Here is a 22,008-nt window from a genome sequence, read left to right as displayed (position 1 = left end):
TCTGTACATCCCATAAATTCAAACAGGACATGTTTTGCCAACAATCACACCTCTTCACTGAGGCATCATATATGTTTCTTTTCTTTCTTTTTTTCCACATTACTACTATTGTTTACTACTCAGCCTTGCTGAGTGGTGTCAAAACGAAAGGAATCAAGTCATTTATTTAGCACCAAAGGCGTCCCACTCACCCTTAGCATGTATGTCGAAATTCAGCAGATGTGGCGGGGAATGAACGGGTGAAGAGATTCACCTACACCTCTCGCGTCTACTTGTGGGTGGCCTCTAATTAATTTGGCTTCGAGTCTTTGCTGCAAGGTAGATGGGTTGGGAAGTCTGGCTGGGAGTCGTCTGTTTGAATCGTACCTATTCTATGGAGAACTTCATTGTGTAGCTGTGTCTGACCCGCACCCTTGTGAGAACTAATTAAAAAAAAAAAAAGGCCCCACACTTATTGGAATGTCAAATATAAATGTCAGCGTTTCAAATGAAATGGTATCTTGGGAGGCTCCTGCACATTTAATCAGCCGGTTGCGCCATCTATATCATGAACTCAAAAGCAGCAGTGAGAACCACGAAAGGCACTGGCTTAACATCAGCAAAAGTGTTTGCCAAACTTGGATTATGTCACTGCTTTATGATCTTGCTTTGTAAAGGGAGAATACTCTTGGGGAGGAAGGACTCGGCGTGCTGGATCTACAGCGAGAGCAAGGAATGAGTGCTGCTCGCAGAAACTGGGGGGAGGGCGAGAGACTGTGTTTGCTGGGATATTTTTGCAGATGGATGCTTTACGGCCACCTTCTCCAAGCAGAGATGTGCCCTGCGGATCACTAGGGCTGAAAGCAGAAAGCCCAAAATACCCCAATGAGGCTGTTTGCTGCCTTCCCCCGCGCCGCCCTCCCACGGGCTCACCTGCCGGGGCCCCTGCCTGGGCACTGCCCCTCGGGGCTCCCCACATCCACCATTTGCTCCAGAGAAAGTGGAAAAGGTGCCAAGACCTGCTGGTTTTCCCTTGCCCGCGGGGTACAGACACCTGGCCAGGTTGGGGCTTGTCAGATAGTCAAAAAGCGATGCCTTTGTAGAGGTGGCAGCTATGGAACCAGTTAAAATAATAAATGCCCCTGCAGTGCACGTATTAAACACAGCCCGCTGAAGTGCTTCTGCTCCTTGTGCAGGAACAAGCTGTGGGCACCGTCTCTGTGTGTCGGGTTTGCAGCGAAGGCAGGATAATTCCTCTGAAGAGACCCAATTCTGTTTGTCCGGTGCCAGCCCAAACGCCAGGCTCGCCTTCGCCGTCTGCAAGTGGAAGGAGAATAAAGCAAAAAGCTTGGAGGTGATGTGCCCTTTGGTGGGACAAGGGACATCAGAGGGGAAAAAGGGCTTCTCTTCAAAAGTAACCCCTGGGTTTGTGAGCTGTGCTGCCTGCACTGTCCTGGCTTTCCTGTTGTAGTGAGAGCCTTGTGTGAGGGTGGTGAAACGCTGCCCCAGGTTGCCCAGAGAGGTGGTGGATGCCCCATCCCTGGAGACATCCCAGGCCAGGCTGGACGGGGCTCTGAGCAACCTGATCTGGTGAAGATGTCCCTGCTCATGGCAGGGGGTTGGGTGAGATGAGCTTTGAAGGTCCCTTCCAACCCAAACTATTCCATGATTCTATTCTATGATTTCTGCCACCCCCCACTGCCCACCCGGGAAACTTGCCACACCAGTTGGGCTAATAAACTGCATCTCTTTCTGGGTGAGCATCTGGCCAGCCCCAAACCGCATCCCAGCCCCAAACCGCATCCCAGTGCCAAACTGCATCCCAGCCCCAAACTGCATCCCAGCACTGGGGTTTGGCATGGAACGAGGGTCCCTGTGCCTGCAGGGCTGTGCAGGGCACAGCGGGGCGGGTGAGCAGCTCAGGACAGTGGCGGGGAGCACAGCACCTCTTGGTTCCCCCATGTGCAGAACAGGGAGCCATGGCTTTCATTTATTGCATTGCACCATGCAGTGCAGTAAACTACCATCTTAAGCTCCGGCTTCTGCACTAACCTGTCCTCCGGTGCTTCAGTCCACTGCAGGCAGACCCAAGGGTTGTTTTCGTTTGTATGTTTGTTTGTGGTTTGTGTTTGTTTTGGGGTTTTGTGAGGGTTTTGTTTGTGTTTTTGTTTGTTTGTTTTGTTGTGTGGGTTTGGTTTTCTTTGTTTGGTTGGTTTTTTTTTTAATAATGAATCTCCTTCATCTGACCCCATGCACCAGCCCTGGCAGTTTGCAATTTTCCCCAGCTTTGCACATAGCATGACAGTCCCAACCTCGGCTTTCCGGGCACTGCCAGTGTTCGTAGCAGCTTCGGCCGCTTGCCACAGTGTGGAAAATGGGTGTGGTGGTCACTCCAACGGGTTTTTGGCAGCACCTCTTGCCTTCTCTTGGCTCAAAGAGTGCCCAGAGTGTAGCACTGTCTGGACAGGGATTTCATTACCCGCCATGCAGCCTGCCAGTGCAACCTTGTCATTGCAATTTGTCACACGTATTTGGTATATGTTTAGTATCTGGCTGAGGGCTCGTTTGCCAAGCGATTCATCTATTCACTACTTCTCTGCTACAGAGGGTGGTTTGGTCTGTCCCGTGGGGCTGTGCCGAGCTCGCCGAGGGAGCGCTGGCCCTCCAAAGCAGAGAGGTGTGAACCAGCAGCATGAGCTTCCCTACCACCCACCTCCTTTTTCCACTAGAGGGGCGGTATTTTTGCAGAAAATAACTGTTTTTGTCAAAACAGTAATTTCAAAAGTTCTTTTTGTTGTTCGGGGATGGAAACCTTCTGCAGAGGCACCAGCTCCCCACTCCTCCCCTCCTTGTCTTCACAGTTATTTGCTCTATTTATTTACTGCAAAATTTGCTCTATTGCCTGACATTTTTCGGTTATCAAAATATTTTGATTATGTGCAGGGGAGGGGGTGGGTTGATAGTGCAGCTGACATCTCGATAGAAAATTGCCTGTAAAATATTCTAACTAAATTCAAGACTGGGAAGAGTGAGATACTCCAGCCTGTCTCAGGCAAACCCTTCGCATCGCTCCTGCGACCAGGGCTTGTGCAGAGCCCTGGGTTGGCTTGGATGCATTTCCCTGGATATTTCCAGCCCTTTTGGGTTTGAAAGCTTGGCTGGAGCGTGAGCTCTCCCCATGGTTGCATCAAATACAGCAAGCACAGAAAGGAGGGCAGAGCAGAAGGTGCTGCTGTGTGAGACACGACCCGAAACTGCTGTGGAGGTTTTGATGCAGCATGAGAGGAGGCGGAGGGAGAATACAAAAAGCAGATCTCGGAGGGGCAGGAGGAGAGTTGCACATCAAGGTCACTCCAAAAAGAGCTGGAGCACATTCTGCTTTGTTTCCTCTTGCTGTGAGAACTGGAAACACGGCTGTCTATAGGGTAAGCACCAGCGTGTTGGCTGTGGAGATGTCTTCTGGCTTCGTCCTTAAGCAAGTGCCACTGGCAGAAGATGGGCTGATCTGTAAGTGAAGAGCTGCTCACATCTTGAAAGCAAAGCTACTTTCATGCATTTGAAACAGCACTGAGAAGTTATGTATTATAGCAGCTCTCCGGCTTCTGATTGCAAAGCTGTTAGCAGTTTTGAAGATCAATACTTATTCAGATGGCATTCGATGACTTTGTCTGCTGTTGTGGTTTTTCTGTGTCTAAACAAGCTTCTTACTTCTCTAGAGCCAGCACGTTTAAAACTTATTCTGACTTGTGTTACCAAGCTTGCAATTTGTCATTAATACAGTATTCTGTCAGAAAAGCAGTACTGTGGGCATGTACATATAAATATTGTGCTCTCCTGGCAAAGCAAAATGTCATGATAGGATAATGTGTTATTTAATAGAGAGCTGTAGATTAGACAGGGACATTTGCAATACAAACATGTCCCAACAACAGACATTTGCAAAAGTATTTGTTATGCTGATATAACAGGAAAACTGATATTTTCAGCTGGCTTTCTGTGCGAAACTGCAAGCTTGCAGCAGGAATTAATTCAGCAATGCACAGCACAGAAGCAATGGCAAAACAGGCTTCAAATCATATTTCTCCTGTTGTCCTAGGTTCAAAGAGGAAATGTTGGATGTGTGGGAGGCCAAAAGCTGCATGCAGCACGGAGAATGACTGCACTACCCATGGCTTGCAAATGCACTTAAAATCGTGCCATTTGGGACAGAGGACCAGACACTTACTTGCCACATCGGGCTCAATTCCAGTGAAATCTAATAAAAGCTTTATGCTTTCCACCAAAACTGCAAACTGTAGCATTGTTCATAGAGAAAGAAGTGATATAAGGAAACAATTGCTTAGCATCATCACCGGACGTCTGTCTCTGAAAGCTGCAGTCATTCCTGGAGCTCGTGACGCCTCCATGTCTCTGTGCCTGTCACCAGCCGTGGATGTCTCTGTACCTGTCACCAGCCGTGGCTTGTGCGTGAAGCTGCAGGTGAGCAGGGCTCTGCGTGCAGGGGAAAGGTACAACTCAGGCCGGGGACGTGAAGATGAACTCCTGCGAAGGGCAGCCAGTGGGGCTTTGCGACCCCCAGGCACCAGGACAGCCGCTGTGCAAATCCCCTGTGGGGACGGCTGTAGGTGGAAATGCACTGGGAAAGGCGAGAGAGGAGAAAACGTGGGAGAGAAGGAAGCAGCAGCAAAACCAGTCTAACCCCAAAGGCAGAACACCAAAATGAGACCACCCAGAATATGTTTAATTAGTACTTTTCCTAAATTAGTGCTTGTGTCTGCTCTCAGTGCTCATCCGTGCTTTCATGAAATGTCAAGTGAAACGGGCGCAATAAGACGTTGCTCTCAGGGGAATGGCAGGCAGGCGTGCAGGCAGCGAGGAGAAGGTGCAGGCAGGAACCCGGGGCTGCCCTTAGGACGGGGTGCGGGATCGGGCCCCATGCCAGCCCCAGAGCCGGTCCTGCTGGGAATGGGTCTGTTTGCAGATGGTACCTTTGGGGGACACACCACCGCGTGTGACGGGACAGAGCAGAGCTGCCTGCAGAAACACACACGTGTGTCCAAGCTGCTGCGGACCGCAGATCCCCATCCGCCATGTGGGCTGCACAATTTAAAAAGCGCAGACAGTGTCTGAGTTCGCCCACTATTATATATTTTAGTGGATGCTGAGAAATGTGAGAAACAATTAGTGGTTTTTGAGGGAGGGGCAGGGAGATCTCTGCTTGGGGAAGGAAGACTAAGTGCTCCAAAAGCAAGGCAATGCTCCCATTGCTGGCAGAATGGCTGTCGCGGTCGTTTGCAGAAAGGAGGTCTCCGAGCCCAAAGCCTGGTCTTTTGGCCATGTGGGTGCTGGGCAAGGCACAAAGGTGGGTGTCTCATGGGTTGCAGCCTACAAGGGCGGTGGGAGAGCCATGGCAGCACGGCAGGCATCAGCTTCCAGGGAGGCGGCTACTGACACACCTTCCCCGCCTGCACGGTTGGGAGTGGTGCAGCTTGGCACCCTGCCCTGGCTGGACCCTGCCTGTGGGGGATGCACAGAGCAGCCCAAAATGTGCTGCTTTGTCATGGAGGTGGGTGCTCGTCACCCCCTCTGGCAGCGCAAATGCCGGGCCCCGGGTAGGGGCAGATGCACTGGGGTTGCTCCTACTGCGAGTGCAGCTCCCATCTCGCCCACACTGAATTTCACCTTCCCTCACACCACCCAACCTGTGACCACCTCGCATGGCCAGCTTGGCTATTTGCTTCCCGGACAGCTTCATATCCTCTGCAAATTGTGTGTCCCCAGGGCAGCCAGCTCCCCACGCCAGGCTGGCTCAGCGCTGCTCAGCCCCTCCCAGCCGGCCTGTTCCCTGGGCAGACACGTGCACAGAATCACAGAATTGCAGAATCATTTTCCTTGGAAGAGACCCTTAAGATCGTTGGGTCCAACCATAACCTAACTCTAGCACTAAACCGTGTCTCTGAGAACCTCATCTACGTGTCTTTTAAACCCCTCCAGGGATGGTGACTCCACCACTGCCCTGGCCAGCCTGTTCCAATGCCCGACAATCCTTTTTGTGAAGAATTTTTTCCTAATATCCAATCTGAACCTCCCCTGGTGCAACTTGAGGCCATTTCCTCTCATCGCTTTTCACATGGGAGAAGAGACCAACACCCTCCGTTCTACAACCTCCTTTCAGGTAGTTGTAAGAGCGGTGAGGCATGGCACGGCCCTGAGCACCCCGGCTTTATGGGAGCATGCCGAGGAGACAGGAGACATGGAAACCCACAGCGTGAAGCCGAGGAGGGGAGCAAGGCAACCTCATTTTGTTTTCCAGTCTGGTACGTGATTTAGGAGAGGTGGCGATGAGACGGTCTATTGGAGCTGCTGCCTTTTAGTTTATTCTTTTGCACTGGCTACTTCTAATTAAATATTTTTATTAAAAAATAATTATTTCTGAATCTTTCTCCGGGAATGAGATCTGCATTTCTGTACTCCTTACAGGAAAGAAATCCAATATTGTTTGAAAGAAAGAGAAACTTTTAGCCTCTTGGGGAAAATACCTAACTGTAAAGAGACAGAAGAAAAAGCCCAAATTAGTTTCATGATGTCAGTAAATGATACCATGAATTGGGAAATCCATGAGTTTCGCTGAAACCAGTCACCGTTTCCACCTCCCCCTGCCTCTCATCTGCTTCAAAACACTTTTGTTCAGGCTTGAGGTTAGAGGACTGCAGAGTTAACTGAATATTTTCACATCTGGTTTGAAGAAGAGTTGCAACACTAATTTCACTGAAGAATTAACACCATTAATGGAGTTTATTTGTGTCTCTCGGTATATGGCAATATATTGTAGCATTCTCCTTGAGCACATGCGTGCCAGGACTGCCTGGCCTGGCACTGCCGGCTTACCTGCTCATCAGAGAGGAAGGTTTGCTGCCTCCCTGAGAGATAACAGGGCTATTCTCAACCATGGAAAAACTTTTTACTGTTTCATTTTATCAGCCTCTGGCTGGGAAGGTTTCACCATCCGAGCCCTGGATCTTCTACAGTTTCACTGACTTCAACTTTGCGGTTTCGTGCGCTGAAAGGCAAGCAGCTGTCGATGATACTGAGGAAAGTTAACACGAGAGACTACTACATGTTTTTAACCATTTATCTGCATCTGCAAAAATGCTACAGAATGCAGAGGAATCAGTTTTGAAAGCTGAAAGTTTTCTCTCTGGAAAACATTTTCCCTAGTGAGTTGTGCAAATCGAAAGGGTCGATGATGAGGCTTCACTTGGAGAATGCCCCATGGTGTGGGTCACCGGCTGTGCCTGCCCGGCCTGCTATGGCCCTGCCGTGGTCACTATGGAGTGGAGTTTCACATCCTCACAGGCAAAAACAAATTCACAAAATGTAGAAGCAGCCGGTTCCTTTTAGCAGCACTGCTCGGGCATCATGGGTGGGTGTCTGCACTGACATCTCCTGCCAGTGCTGCCGAGGCAGAGCAGAACACCTAGGAGGAGTTTGGGGGGTGGGAAGGTGCTTAGATGGGAACAGCACCACGATGTGCAGAAACCAACAGTGAGCTCTGCACAAGAAGAAATGTCTGTGGGGCATCACCCAGCACTTGGAGCTGTTGTTGGCAGAAGCACCGGCAGCTGCCCCCAAGGGGACTTTGATGGGGTGCCCTGTAGCAAGATGGGTGCCTTGGGGCTGGTGAAAAGCACCAGCTCATGGTGCTGGTCACCTCTGGGTTCCAACCACCTCAGAGGAAGGCATCGGCACCTACCGAAACTTCTGGGCAGGTTTTCTTTTCTCCAGCAACCGCAGTTTACAAACTCGAGCCAGAGCTCACCTCCTCTCTGCCGCCTCTGCCGTCCCCCGGGGAGGACGACGGGCAGGGAGCCACCGCGCTCAGGAAGAGGCTTTGTTGCAGGGCTCAGCCATTGAATTCAGCCACTTTCAGGGAACCCCACACTTGTTTTAAAGGATTATTGTTCGCTCTGGAAAGCAGTTCTGAAATGCTGAGGCTGCAGACCCTGAACACCAGTGTGCGCCGTCAGGAGCTGCTGACCTGCCCGTGTCCCCCAGCGAAGGCTGGACTTGGACCCTGCGTGGAGCTGCCCAGATTTTGGGGTGGTGGTGGCACAGGCCAGCGTGCAGCGTGTGCCCGGCACAGCCTCTGCGGTTGGTAATGCACAGTGGGTCACTGTGGCTTCCTGGGGTGCTGGGAAGGAGGAGGCTGTGCGGAAAGGATAACAGCATTATTTTGTTGTTGTTGTTGTTTAATTTACATCCTCTTCCTTCTCCCCTTGCCTTGAAGCTCCTCATTGTGCTGGGCTGCTCCTGGGGCACAGCAAGGGCTTCAGCTCGCTTGAGGCAGATATTTCACTTCCTTTGCTAAGCAGTGGTTCCTTTCCAAGTCCCAGGAACACCAGGAGCACAACTGAACCATGGCAGTGAGTGCGGCAGCTGGACATCGCTGCATGGACAGGGATGGGGACAGGGACACGAGGCTTTGAGCAGGAGGGCTGCTGTGCCAGGTCACCCTCCAAGATGTCTGGCTGAGATGAGGCAGCCTGAGGCATAACCAGGCTTTTACGAGGCCTTAGAGAAGGTGTCTTGGCAGTTGTCATTTACGCCGTGCAGAGTGTAGCTCCCGCACCTCTCTCCCTAGTTGGCAATAACTGCTAGAAAGCAGCCTTGAAGCAACAACCCGCTTTCTAATAAAGCTGGCAAGTTTTGCCAAGATGAAAAATGCAGGAGAACTGCATGCAAACAGGAGCACAGCCTGCAAACCAGACCTTGCACTGCGATGGCCTAGTCTGATTCAGTGCTTCCCTGTGTCCTTTGGCAGGATAGTGGCCGGTGGCTGCTGAGCCAAGCTGCAGCCTTTGCTCTGTGCTGGTGTCCTCCTGCTCTGTTGGTGGCATGTTGGTGGCCAGCTGTACCCCTGCAATGCCAGAGCAAAGCAGGTCACCTCTGATGGTGGTGGCTGTTGCACAGGTAACACAAACAGTGCAAGCTGTGGAGGTATTGGTGCGAAAAGCCATACACTGTGTTTGTAAAGAATGGGTTGACAAATCCACAATGTTCTCTCCATGCCCATGTGTGACTTTAATAAAGTGATCCGTGCGGTACCAGTCTGGTTTGTGTAATCTTCTTCATAACCATGTGTCATGGTATCACTCCCAATAGCATTTGTTAAAGCTTCTATTTTGAGGGAAGGTTTTTACGCCGTTTCCCAGGATGTGTGGATCCTGTCTGGACCCTGTGATGCTCTGCCCACCAGCACCCCACTGCCCAGCTGGCACCAGGGACCTCCCCTTTACTGCAGGCTGGCTCTGAGACATGTTTTGGGGTTTTGCTGGCCCTGGAGAACAGGGGTGGCCCAAGGGTTTGGTGTCACCGGAGCAGTGCCAGCGCCGTGCCGGAGCGGTGCTGGGCTGAGGACCAGCAGAGGGAGCACAAGAGTGCAAAAATCCCACCTGGGAGCTGGGGGGACGAGGGCTCGGGCTATACTGGTGTGCACTGGTGTGCACTGATCCACTCTGGGCCCCATGGCTGCTCTGCCCTGTGGGCAGGACACCCGTCACCCCATCCCAGAGCCGTGGGGCTCCCCAGGGTCAGCGAGGCCAGTGGGACCTACAGGGAAAGCACCGAGTGACCGAGTAGTGCAGGCAGTGTCCATCACTCGGAGTCTCCATCAGCAGCCCCCTGGCGCCGATATCCAGCGGGAAGCAGCGGAGATAAGGGGTCCCGTGCTCAGGACGCAGCCTGTGCGGGGACTCTGCATGTCCCTGCAAGGCACAGCACAGCTGGAACTCTGCAGCGACATTGCAGGCTCGTCAGGTCACATTTCAGGTCAGATTTTGTGTTCCTTGAAGCTGAGTCCTTCTCCTGTGAGTGCTGCCGGAGCAAGCAAACTCCTCTTGCCCCAAGTGGGGTGGAGGGGTCAAGGCAGCGGGTACGTGCTGTGTCCCAAAACACCGAGCTGCCCTCAGGGCTCTGCAAAGAAACATCCGCTTGTCTGAGGCTGACTTGCTTTTGGAGCTCGTTCTCTGAAAAAGACACAGTGGCAAAGTCCAGGGAATTATTTTTTTTTAATGGAAAACTATATTTGAATGAAAACAGAGCAGCCATCCAATTATAGCCAAAGGACCTGCTGATATCCCTGCTGCGGCTTGGTGCAGCCCTCCTTGCTGCAACGCTTTTTCACCCACAGCCAAAGATACCATGAGGCTCCAGTTTATACCAGGTTTTTCACACAGAGGGCATCTGTTCTTCCCATTTAGTGTCCGTAACCTGCCTGTCCTTTGAATAACTCTGCGGCTGCATTTGCAATGCGATGCCCATGTTGGCACCCTCTTCACCACCCTGTGCCCAGCAGCAGGACGGGTCCCTGCACACAACAGGCTCGACTTGGGCCAGGCAATCAAAACAGGCTATGGCAGGGGCTCACAAAGTAAAAAAAACAAATAATTTCCAGCACATCACTGCTGTCAGTACAGTACTGAGGGCTGGTTTTTCTTGCTTGCTCAAGAAGAGTGAATTCCACCCAGGAGGAGTTCACTCCTTTCCTGTGCTAATATTAAAAATGTGCTGGATGGTTTAAGTTTAGGCCTGGTTATCTTTCACGCCTCACAGTTTAACACAATTGCGTGGCAGGATGTCTGCAGTGGTCAGATGGGAATAACAGAGTTGTTAGTCACTCCAGAAAAGGAATTAAATCGCACTGAGGAGTTTGCACAGTTACTTATGGTGCTACTGTGGGGACAACTGCTAGGTCTTGTCTAGCAAAGCCTCAGCATTTATTTAGGAAAGCACAGACAACATTTTTTACATTTTTGGCTGCCTTTTATAGTGGGGCAGTGAGTCTATGCCACAGCTGCTGTGGGGGACCATCCTGCTCATGGCAGATGCTGAGAAAGTGCAATTGTCGCCTTGTGCGGGTGGGAAATGCAAGTTCAGAGCTCTGCTTGGAGGCTGGTGGTGGCTGAGCTCAAGTCTCTGGGGGCCTCAGCCCGAGCCTTAAATACAAAACCATCTCTTGCAGTCCTCCATGTGCCGAGCAGCAGGTTTCTGAGCATCCCCATCCTGGCTTGTGACCCTTTGCCAGCAGATTTCCTGCCCTTGGAATTATAGAATATCCTGAGTTGGAAGGGACCCACAGGGATCACTGAGTCCAACTCCTGTCCCTCCACAGGACAACCCCAAAACTCACATCGTGTCTGAGGAAATTGTACAACTGCTTCTTGAACACTGCCAGGCTTGGGCCCGTGACACCTCCCTGGGGAGCCTGTTCCAGTGCTCCACCACCCTCTGGGTGAAGAACCTTTTCCTAATGTCCAACCTAAACCTCGCCTGCTTGCTGCTGGTTGTCCCTGCAGAAACCCTGCTGCTCTCTGTAGCTTAAGCAACACCAAGGATAAACCACCCTTGCAAAAGCTTGAGCCCCAGACAAATTTCCCTGAGACCAGCTGAGCCCCAGCACTGATATCCAGCTCCAAACCCCAGGGGCTGGACCCTGTGGTGTGGGTACAGGTGACATCATATGTGAAGTCCATGAAGTAAGAGTGACCTTGGTCCCAAGGGCCTCCTCTACTTAAAACACCAGCAGCAGAGCAAAGTGTGTGTCCGCCCGAAGCTGCGGCAGGGGCAAGGGACAGAGCAAACGCGGCGGGAGGGAACGGCAGCTCTGGAAATGTGTGAGTCATGCTTGGGTCTGACATCCAGGATAAAAAGGCTGAGATGTGCAGGCTGTGCTGGTTTCCTCGGCGGCTCCCAGGCGGGCTGGGGGGCTTTGGTGGGTGCATCTTTGTGGGGCCTGGCCCCCATACCCCAGGGCATCCAGACACACAAGAGCAATTGTGGCTTCCTCAGCGTTGGGCAATGAATGGGGCTTGAATATTGTTGTGGATTTCAATAGAAAATGCTTTCAGATTGAAATGACCTTGATTACAGCTGGTTGTATAATTTGTTGTGAATAAGGTTCTGTGCAAAGTTTGGCATTTTGGTTTTCATTGCATAATAATTAGTGATTACATTTTTCCAGTATTTATCCTGTGCTAATCTTGATATGAGCCTGAAATGCCAGCAGTGTGATGACAAGAGCCAGCATCCTTGCCAACCAGAGCATTATTTATTTTCTATAGGAAACACCAAGCAAACCAGAACTGCTTGCCTCTCAGAAACATGCAACTCATGCCCCTTTGACTATTTTTAATTTTCCTAAGGGCTCTGCAGGTCCCCCTTTGGGACAGATGCAAATGGGAAGATATGTTTGTCAGCCCTGTGCACACTGTCAACAAAAACTTCCTGCAAACGTATTCCTATGTAAACCAATTTACTCCCACAGTATTCCTTTCCATCATTATGGGATTATGGTTTTAGTAATGAAAATAAGAATGAATAGTCCTTGGTATTTACATTGACCATTTACAGAACCGGAACTTCTTGCCTTCTATGCAATTTCTGGCAAAAATATGTCAACAGAATTATTTAACAAAATAATAATAAAAGTCAGTGATTATTCATAGAAATGTAATTAAGATTCAATGCATCTTTTTCCACATGATATAACTCTAAGGACACACATGGAATGGAAGTGATTAACCTACAGATACAACATCTAAGGTGGGAAAAAACCTATGTGAGCATCAGTATGTCTTACTCTGTGCTAGAATATGTCCAGTTCAAATTGTTTGAGAGTGGGTTTTAAGTAAGCCACAAAAAAAAAGTGTGCTTTAAACCACCATGGTCGTGTCTGTACAAGAAGTTGCATCTGTGTATTTAAGCTGGTGCAAATTCGTGTGCAGGCAAACCCTACATGGCATGTCCTTGTGGAGGGTCACGTTCAAACCCACAGCACGCTGTGCTGACTGCAAACCAGGTGAGCCCCGAGAGCCAGGGCAGAACCTTGAAAAAAATGGAACATAGTCTCGATTTGTCTGTGGCGATCAATAAATCCAGGACAAAAAAATTCACTAAGTTGTCGGCTGTGGTGAATTAGTCACCTGGTATTTTTTTGCTGTTCTACTTCTTCTGTTGGTTCTCACTGAATAGTAGCATTCACAGGAACTTTATAGCATCTATAGGAATTATATATATGTACACTGCATTTATAGGAACTTGATTTTTTATGTGAAATGTGATTTCTTTGAAGGATAACTATACATTGCAGTCAATAACACCAATGACTTCAAATCCTTGCTCTGACTGTCGGCATGGTGGGCTGGCTGACACAAAGATGAGCCTGTTGGTCCCTGTATGTGCTCAGGCTGTTGTAAAGCGCCAACAGGGCTCTGGGACCTGCTGCAGCTCCAAGCCCAGTGATGCAAAGGAATGTCTTCAAGTATCCACATGAATCGGGTGGGAAAGATGTTGCCAGAGCATCTCCAATGGGGAATCTCCACTGGGGCATCACCAGGGGGGCATCTCTGGGAGCTGCACTGGAAGATGGGCTTGTGTCTTCCCAGCACAGGGAGTTGCAAACGCAGAGCTAGAAGGTGGATTTGCAGCAGCAGAGCTCTGGAAGAAGGGTTTGTCCAACACAGGGATGGAAGACAAGACCTGTCTGGCTTCTCCAGCCTGCACCCAGGGGAGTCCAGCCAGCTCAGCTCTAAATGTTATTGTATATTTATAAACAAGAGCAGACTGGAGGGACAACATGGCTCTATTTACCCCAGTGGCATGTAAAAGTAAACACCTCTGATTAACCGATCATTAACTTGCCTCCCCTGCTTTGCTTTCGTGCCTTCTTATATGCATAGAAACATTCCCTTTTTACTCCTTTGCTCCATCTGTTTTTGTTTGCTCTATCTCCACAGGACTGATTTAATAGCCCTCCTTGAACTTGGAGAAGGCTATCATTTGCTTGCAGATCAAAACAATGCTGGCTGCCTTACATCTGCAAAACCCCCAAATTCTGCTTTATGATTGAGATAAAAATCCTCCTCTTAGCTTCAGAAAACAAGCAGTGAAACTTTGTGTGGTTCAGGACAGTCCCATGAAAACTGAGACTTTACTGAGAGCTTGGGAGCAAGCCAATTTGATGCATTAATCTCAAGAAATAAATCACATAAATAAGAGATAAGCACATGTTTCTCCCCAAGCAAATAGAGGCCACTTGGCTGTGAAAGGCACGTCCTTTGCAAATAATGAGTGGGAGACTCTAATTTCATGCCTGAAGTTGGTGTTTCCTCAGGGGCTTGCAGACTGTGAGTAGAGGAGTAGCTGAGCGTTATCAGGCATCTATTGAAAGGCTGTACATCTTGCACAGCTCGCATAGCCAGCAGAAAAGTCAGTGTAGACTATTTTCCCACCCACACACTTTCACAAGGAGTCAACGGCGCCACTACTGCACAGGTCTTGTAAAGGGTCAAGGATTTATTTTTCTTTAGCGAGCAACAAACTACTTTTTCCACCAGCAATAATATTTGGTGACAGCAAGGCACCATCTCGAGGAAACAGTAGTCTCTGATCCAACAGATGCTGAAACTGCAGGCATGCTGTTGGGTGCAGAAATCTCTCCGTTGCACTGGGTAAGATTTCAAAGGCAGGTTCTGGAAAGGTAGGAAGCACCTGAATTGCTGCTTGGGAAATCTTAATACACCTCCGTCATGTTTAATTGCATGAGCCTTGGTGAGAAGAGCTTTGCAGGCAACTCCAGGGATGCTGCTGGGAGAGACAAACTAATGGGACTGGTCCAACATTGGGCACCACTAGGACAGGAGAGGTCCTGGATGGAAGCTAACAGGTACGGGCAGACTCAGGCTGTCCAAATGAGAAATTAGGCAATCTATGCTGCTTTGCATCCACCTTGATCTTTATTTTCCCTTTGAACAGTGAAAAGCCAGGGCTTTCCATATGGGGAAGCCACAAGGGTGAGGTCCTGCACAGACTTCATCCATGAGCTCAAGTGCCATAAACTGACATAAGCAACTGCAGCAGCAGATTCTGGTTAATCTGGAGTTCAGCTTTTCCAGCTCAGGAAGGAGTTTCACAAAAACCCAAACCAGCCAAGTTAAATCAGGGCAAGTTATAGATGCTCCTGAACAAGCACTCACAAACTTGCTAGGCTGACTCTTTGCTAAAATTAAGCATCCTGAGATGAGCTCCTTTTCTCTTTGTCTGCACACTAACACTTTCCCAAAATTGCCTTTTCTTGATTTTCCTCCCTTAGGAGCATCCTCAGAGCTCAGCAGCGCTGCAGTTCCCTAGGGCCACCAATCCTGGGCTCCCTCCTGGGCACCCCCATTTCGGCAGTGCCCCCACAATGGCCTGGGTTGTGCTCCTTGGCCCAGGCATTTCACCTGTCCATCCCCACAGCCCTGCTGCAACATCTCACTTATTCTGGGCCATACTGGCAGCTGGCTTGATTCTTGCAAGAGCTACCGAACCACATTTCATGAAGGCTGATCACAAAAGTCAATGCTGTCCCATGTCAAGCCATTTATTTGCTGGTTAATGCCCAGGGTGTCTCCAGAGGGAGAGGGGGAAAGTGGATAAAAAACAGGAGCGCAGGCTTTCTCAGGGATGCAAAACTCCCAGCTAACCATGGTGTGCTTCCATCCAGACACCAGCCTATTTTTAGTGTGATATTTCGGCTGGGTTACTGTTCCCTCTACTCAGAGCTCAAATGTGCTCTCAGGAACTGACTGAGCATTGCCATCAGGAGTGGCCCCAGGAGAGCGAGTGGCACAGCTCCTCCCCACACATCGGGCATCAATAAGGATGCAAAATCAGGGCAGGCAACTGATCCGATAGCAAATCTTACTGACAAAGGGCTCTTCAGGACATCCTCTGGTGGAGTCTGGGCTGATAATTCAATTATAGCACCAGGATGGGCATCTGCTGCCCTTCTTCCTCTGTTCAGGCTCCGTCTAGTGACCAGCGCTGTGTGCAGCTCTGAAACTGCAGGTCCTTTATACTGGACCTGCAGGACTGGAGTGAGCTTCCGAAGTTTTGTGCCATGCGTGTAGGGATGCTGGAGGCCCACGAACAACATGGAGCTGAGCCATGGCTGCTCTCATCCGCATCTCCTTGTGCTGTCAGCTCGTGTCACACTCATTTTGGGGCAGATCTGCCATTGCAAAGGGTGTACAGGAAAAAGCAGAGGTCTACAAAGCAGTGCATCATTGCTCTGCATCACTCTTTTCATGCTCTTCCCCCATGTGCAGGCAGAGAAGTTCAGGAAAATACTTTGACCTCCTGCTCAACAGAGCAGCCCCGACCCCAAAACCAGCTCCACATTTGCCTTCCAGTCAGGCCAGCATCCCTCGCCCCAGTGTGGGACCCAGCTCCTCCTCAGGGGCTTTCCCCATCAGCTGGAACCTTCTCCTTGGGACAACATCACTCCTGCTCATGAAGTCCCCATGTGCACTGCTGAGCCTGGGAAACAATCATGTCCTCCAACGTAAACAGAAGATAAAGAATAAATCCTCTATTCTAATGATTAACAGTGGAGACAGAGTTAACAACCGTAGCAAATGGAGACTCTTTTGGGGAAGAGAAGGGTTCCTGAGCAAAGCTGGGTGCTTTCTGCCAGGGCACTGTCGGTGAGCTCTGCCACGAGTGTTTGTGTGCCCGACTGGGCACAGGGCGGTTGTTCCTGCTCCTGGACTGAGAACATTTTAAACAGGAGACTGAAGAGTAGCAAATAATGAATATCACATTCTGGTCTGAATTTTTTTGGATGAATAATCATTGGTGTTGAAATATATGAGACTCTGTGAGTCTGGGCTCCGAGTGTTTTCACCAGTACCCAGTGGTTGTCCAAATACAAACAATGAATAACAGGAACCGCAGCAAACACAATGTGGGGAAGGGGAGTGCCAGCTTTGCTCTGTCTCCCCTTTCCCTTACCGAGCAAGGGGACAGAGACTCAACAAGTCTCTTGGGGATGCTGCGGCCACCGTGTGTCTGGGTCACGCAAAGGACATTTTGTGCCCAGACCCCTCCCCGCTTCCCGACCCCTTTCCCTGCGCCTGCTCCTTCTGCTGCTGAGGGGCTGCAAACCGGGTGTGCTGGCTCTGAGGGGCCTGTCCACGTCCAAGCACCCTGTCTAGTTATCAAGCAGAGCTTTTTTCATTAAATATAGACTTGGGAAGCCTTGGCCATGGCAAGACAGCTCATGCTGCCTTCAACAACCTTTGGAAAGGACCTGTGGCCAGCCAAGGGGTGCAGGGAGGCAATGGAGCTAGTGGGGATGCATCAAACTGGGGCTCAGAACCCATGAGCACCCACAGTAGCAAATCTGCTGTTCCTCAGACTCCTGGCATCAGCCCTGACTACACAGCTCCATTGAAAGGCTTCGCTGACGGATTATGAGGGCACCACCCCGCTTCTCAGGGCACACAGGCATCCAGGCAGGTATCTGGGTTTAGGGTAGGCAGCTAAAGGGTCCAAGGCCTTCACTCAGCACCCACGGCACACAGTCCAACATGCTGCAGGGATAATGGCACCGGCCGTCCTGCTGCCCTGCAGATGGGGAGGGCTGCAGCCCCTGGAGCTGCCCATCCACCAGCTGGGTCTCCCCACCTTCCTCATTCCTTGCCCTGGGCTTTGCCCAAGGACAAGTCTGCATGGGGAAGATGTGTTAGTTGTTCTTCAAACATCACTGGTTCAGGCCAGCACCCCTTCAGTCACCTCTGGAGCTAGTCGGAGGCTGATTTCAAATCCAAATCGTTGCTATATAAAAAGAGGAGCGATGTATCAGCAAAGAGATTCCTTGCATGGGTGGAGAGAAAATACATTCTGGGCAGTGTCTGGTTTCCTTTGACAACTGAAATGGCTCTCTGGACAGGAGACGAGTGTGTCCCCGTACCAGGCAGTGCAGCACTGCACTTGCTGGGCTTCTCACTCTCCCAGGCTTGGCTGCTGCAGAAATACCAGCAGGCAAAAATGTCTGGGGTCAGGAATCATCAGCACTTGGTTTTTAAATAGTTTGCCTACTTGAAATGCTAATGGTGTTTGCTTGTTAGGCTGCAAGCTTCGCACAGCCTTCCCTTCCCAATCCACCTGAAGCAGAGCTGCGGTGGCACCGTGGTGTGACACATCTGCCAAGGGACACAGGAGATGTCCCCACCTACCGCGGTCAGCAGCATCAGGACAAAACCTCAGCCTGAACCTCCCTGAGCACTGGCTGCCGGGGAGGAGCCTTGTGTCTCTGTTTTAGGTGACCCCGAGCAACACTTGGCCACAGGTTTTTTCTCGCCTGTGTTTGTGTCACTGGTTGGTGCTGGTGGCTGTTTCTCTAGGTGGCTGTGCTGGGGGATTTCAGCTTAGCCAGCAAACTTTTTGTTGAAACATCAGCTGTACTAAGTTTGTAAAAGCAATTCTCATGCTGTCCAGATGCCACTGCTTCTAAAAATAGCCTGGTCTAGTTTGTTTTCCCAGCTTCTTGACTTTTATCAGTAACAGTTCCAATAGCTTTGGCAATATTTTAAGGAGTCGCTTGTCCATGTCAGACCAGCAATTACTGGGAACAAGAGTCCTTCCCAATACCTCTGTACTCCCATTCATACGCTACACAAAAAATAACATGAAGCAGCTCTTTTTGCATTGGAAAACAGAAGTTTTGGGTGCACATTTGGCAGGAGCTGTGCAGCATTGGGTCGCATCCAGGCTTTCCTCGCAGAGCTCCCAAGTACACAAGAGCTGCTGTGAGTCCCTCCCTCTGCACTGGCGCAACATCTGGAGTGGATGCAGGATGCCCTGAGGGTCTCCAGCACGGTGGGTTGTCATCCGCTGTGGCCAGGAGATGGAGAGCCATAGGATGGGTTGGAATGGGTTGGAATGGAGTGGGATAGGATGATGATGGGATGAGATGAGATGGGATGAGATGGGATGAGATGAGATGAGATGAGATGAGATGAGATGAGATGAGATGAGATGAGATGAGATGATGAGGTGGGACAGGATTGAGTGGGATGGGTGGGATGGGTTGTAATGGAATAGGTTGAGTTGGGGTGGGATGGAATGGGTTGGGATGGGGATGGGTTGGGAGGGGGCAGGATGGGGTGCCAGGCCAGCATCCAGGAGCAGTTCCTACCCACTCCTGGTTTAGTGGGAAAAACTGGTGCACACTCATGCCTCAGTTTCCCCATCTCTCAAAGGATATGACCATGCCATTTGAGAGCCTGGGAGCTTTGTGGCTGGAGGTCACCACATCAGCAGTGCTGTTAAGACTGCCAGAGATAGAAACTGTCTGTGACACTATCTTGTCTGCTAATATTTTATCTGATGAAAAATTTATGCCATTTCTGAAGCATTTTTTTGCAAGCACAAGCAGCTTTTAAGGACATTGGCATCATTTAAGTATCCAGCAATCCTCTTGAATGTTGTGGCTTTTCCTGTGTTTATTTTTCCTCCTCCTGGACCTTTTGCTCAGCAGACAGGCTTTTTTTTTCCTTTTGGCTGTGCCTGCCTGGAGCGAGTGTCCCAGGAGGCGCAGCACCAGCAGAGTCTGAAACCCCAGGGGTGGTCGTGGGGATACCTGGGGGACCAGGAGGAAATGTGTGTGCTCGGGGTGGCCAGCAGCTCTGCTCGTGCTGGTGGCAGAAACAGAAACTTTAATTTCTTCAACAGCAGCTCAATGAGACCCACGGCATCACCTCTGCCCACTGGGGCAGGCCAGCAATGGGGAGAACCCCTCTGGGACACCCTTTCCCAGGGCTGCTTTGTGCTTTGGGATCTCAGTGTGGCCGGCAGCTGGGGTGAAATGACCTCGAGAAATCCCAGACAGTTGGCTTGGAAAATCCCAGGGAGTTTGATTTACTCCCAGAACATGTTTGCGTAACAATACAATGTGGGGGGAGCCCTATTTTTGGTACAATGCATCGCTGCGCACGCCAAGATGTGCTGATACTCCCTGGCTCAGGCAGGCACTGGCACAGCTGTGCCAGGGTCGTGTCCCAGCCACCGCTGTCACCCTGGAGCCCCTGGGCAAAAAGGGGTGCCTGGAGGGCTGAGGGGCACAGGGGGTGTCTGTTCCCTGGCAGGGACCAGCACTGCTGCTTGCAGGGCTCCTGGCTGGCCTGTAAAACCTTGTGAGTGAAAGTAATTGGTGGTCAAGGTACAAAGACGTGACTGAGACAGCTTTTTGGGGGATGGCTGAAGAGATCATTGAAAAACACCAAATGGTTCTTCAACAGCAAACCTGGGGAACTGGTGGGAAATACCAGTGGGTGGAGGGGCCTCTGTTGGGTTCTGCCTTGTAGGAAACCCCACGGTGCCTGAAGTGCTCCATGTGGGAACCCTGTCCACACCTGGTGTACCTGTCTGTGTGTGTCACCTTCAGAGATGAGGTTCTTAAGGACATGGTTTAGTGCCAGTGTTAAGTCAATGGTTGGACTCTATAATCTTAAGGGTCTCTTCCAACAAAAACTATTCTACGATTCTATGGGTAGGGGTGATTGTGCAGGCGGTGCCGGGAAGGTCTGGAGGGGCTCGTCCGGGCCGTGCTGTCCTGTTTGCCCCAGGTCACCTCTACGGGAGCCGGCTCCTGTATGCTGCCCTTTATTCTGCTTATTCTCGGGCGGCTGTTGGGAGGCCACGGAACAAACAAGCACAGGAACAATGTTTTCCAGGAACCACGCGCTTCCTCCCAGAGCCACAAGGTCGGGGTTGTGAGTGCGGCAGAAACACCCCAGAGGGGCAAACACCCCATAGCAGTGAGCAGCCTGCTGAGCCATCCTGCTGAGCTATCCTGGCCAGCCATCCTGCTGAGCTATCCTGCCCAGCCATCCTGCCGAGCCATCCTGCCCAGCCATCCTGCCGAGCCATCCTGCCCAGCCATCCTGCTGAGCTATCCTGCCCAGCCATCCTTCCCAGCCATCCTGCCCAGCCATCCTGCCCAGCCATCCTGCCGAGCCATCCTGCCCAGCCATCCTGCCCAGCCATCCTGCCCAGCCATCCTGCCGAGCTATCCTGCCCAGCCATCCTGCCCAGCCATCCTGCCCAGCCATCCTGCTGAGCTATCCTGCCCAGCCATCCTTCCCAGCCATCCTGCCGTCCTCTGCATTAAAAAAAATAATTAAAACAAAAATTGTGACTTACCTGCCATCCCCCCAAAAGAGTGCTTGAATTTCCAGCAGCCCAGGGTGGGGGTGCTGGTGCGAGGACCAGGCATTTGTGCTTTTGCATGTTGGTGTTTCAGAGAAGGGTCGGGAAGGGCTGATGAAGTATTTGGACTCCGGGTCTTACAGACTCGAGGGGAACATACATGATGAGTGTCTTGTTCCCATAGCTCCTCCAAAAGTATCCTTGCCAGGGTACATTTGCAGAGTGGGCTGCGTATAAATTATTCATAAATAAGCTTAACATTAGTGAGCAGGTGGAACAGGGCAGGGTTCAGGAAATTATGCAAAGAGAGTAGACAAAGAGCTGGGCTGCAATTGCTCTTTGTCTCTGGGAGCCAGGCTCACTTTCTGCAGTCAAAACGAGTTAGTGCAGGGCACAAAGGCAAACAATTTCAGATTTAATTAAACTGTTTGACAGCATTCATATGTTAAATGATTATATGCTGCTATCTGCTCCTACAGTATGCATATTTCAGGAGAATCACAACTGAATCTATTCAGACCACAGTGTAGTGTAACAGGAGGTGTAATTAATAATCTAAACAAGAGGGGGAGGGGAGAAGCAAATTTGTTGAGGATTTTAGCCAGTGACCAGGCATGTCAAGTCAGGAAGAAATGACTAACCTGGATGAACACAGATGCACGGTCTGGCATTTGAGAGTCTAATCCAGATGCAAATATTTTAGGCAGGATCCTGTCTGCCACCTTCAAAATATTAAACCCAGGAGAGCTGCCTGGCATCCCCCACACCAGCAGATGCCTGTGGAGCCAGGTCAGGGCTGCTCAAAGGCATTCCCAGTGTAAGGATTATTTTGCCTTTATGCTTGCTGCCTATTCACTCTTTTGTGAGATGCTACGAGGAATCGAATGACATTCGAAACATGAGTGAGGCTTAGAAACCCCCCGTGTCAGCCCCACAATGTCTGGGCAGAGGAGCCACAGAGGATGCTGCGAGGCAGAGGCGACACACACTCACTCCGGC

The 22,008-nt window shown here is 50.6% G+C and overlaps 2 long non-coding RNA genes across 3 annotated transcripts; one reads left to right on the top strand and one right to left on the bottom strand.

Moving 5' to 3' along the window:
- The first annotated feature begins 2,148 nt into the window (after positions 1-2,148).
- LOC110357429 (uncharacterized) lies at positions 2,149-9,083 on the top strand. 2 transcript variants are annotated; one of them, XR_010475644.1, is made up of 2 exons: positions 2,149-3,404; positions 4,076-9,083. It is a non-coding gene; the product is annotated as an uncharacterized LOC110357429 (long non-coding RNA). The 2 variants fall into 2 exon arrangements; XR_010475645.1 differs by having other exon boundaries at positions 2,149-3,486.
- On the bottom strand, positions 6,743-21,324 carry LOC135580703 (uncharacterized). The gene is made up of 2 exons (XR_010475646.1): positions 21,004-21,324; positions 6,743-10,004 (listed from the first exon to the last, which is right to left on the bottom strand). It is a non-coding gene; the product is annotated as an uncharacterized LOC135580703 (long non-coding RNA).
- Positions 21,325-22,008: the final 684 nt, after the last annotated feature.

The sequence above is a fragment of the Columba livia genome, chromosome 12 (genome assembly GCF_036013475.1).
Source record: "Columba livia isolate bColLiv1 breed racing homer chromosome 12, bColLiv1.pat.W.v2, whole genome shotgun sequence".
In the NCBI taxonomy this organism is placed as follows: Eukaryota; Metazoa; Chordata; class Aves; order Columbiformes; family Columbidae; genus Columba; species Columba livia.
Note: the sequence above shows the minus strand (reverse complement) of the source record. Positions and strands in the feature narration are given on the sequence as shown.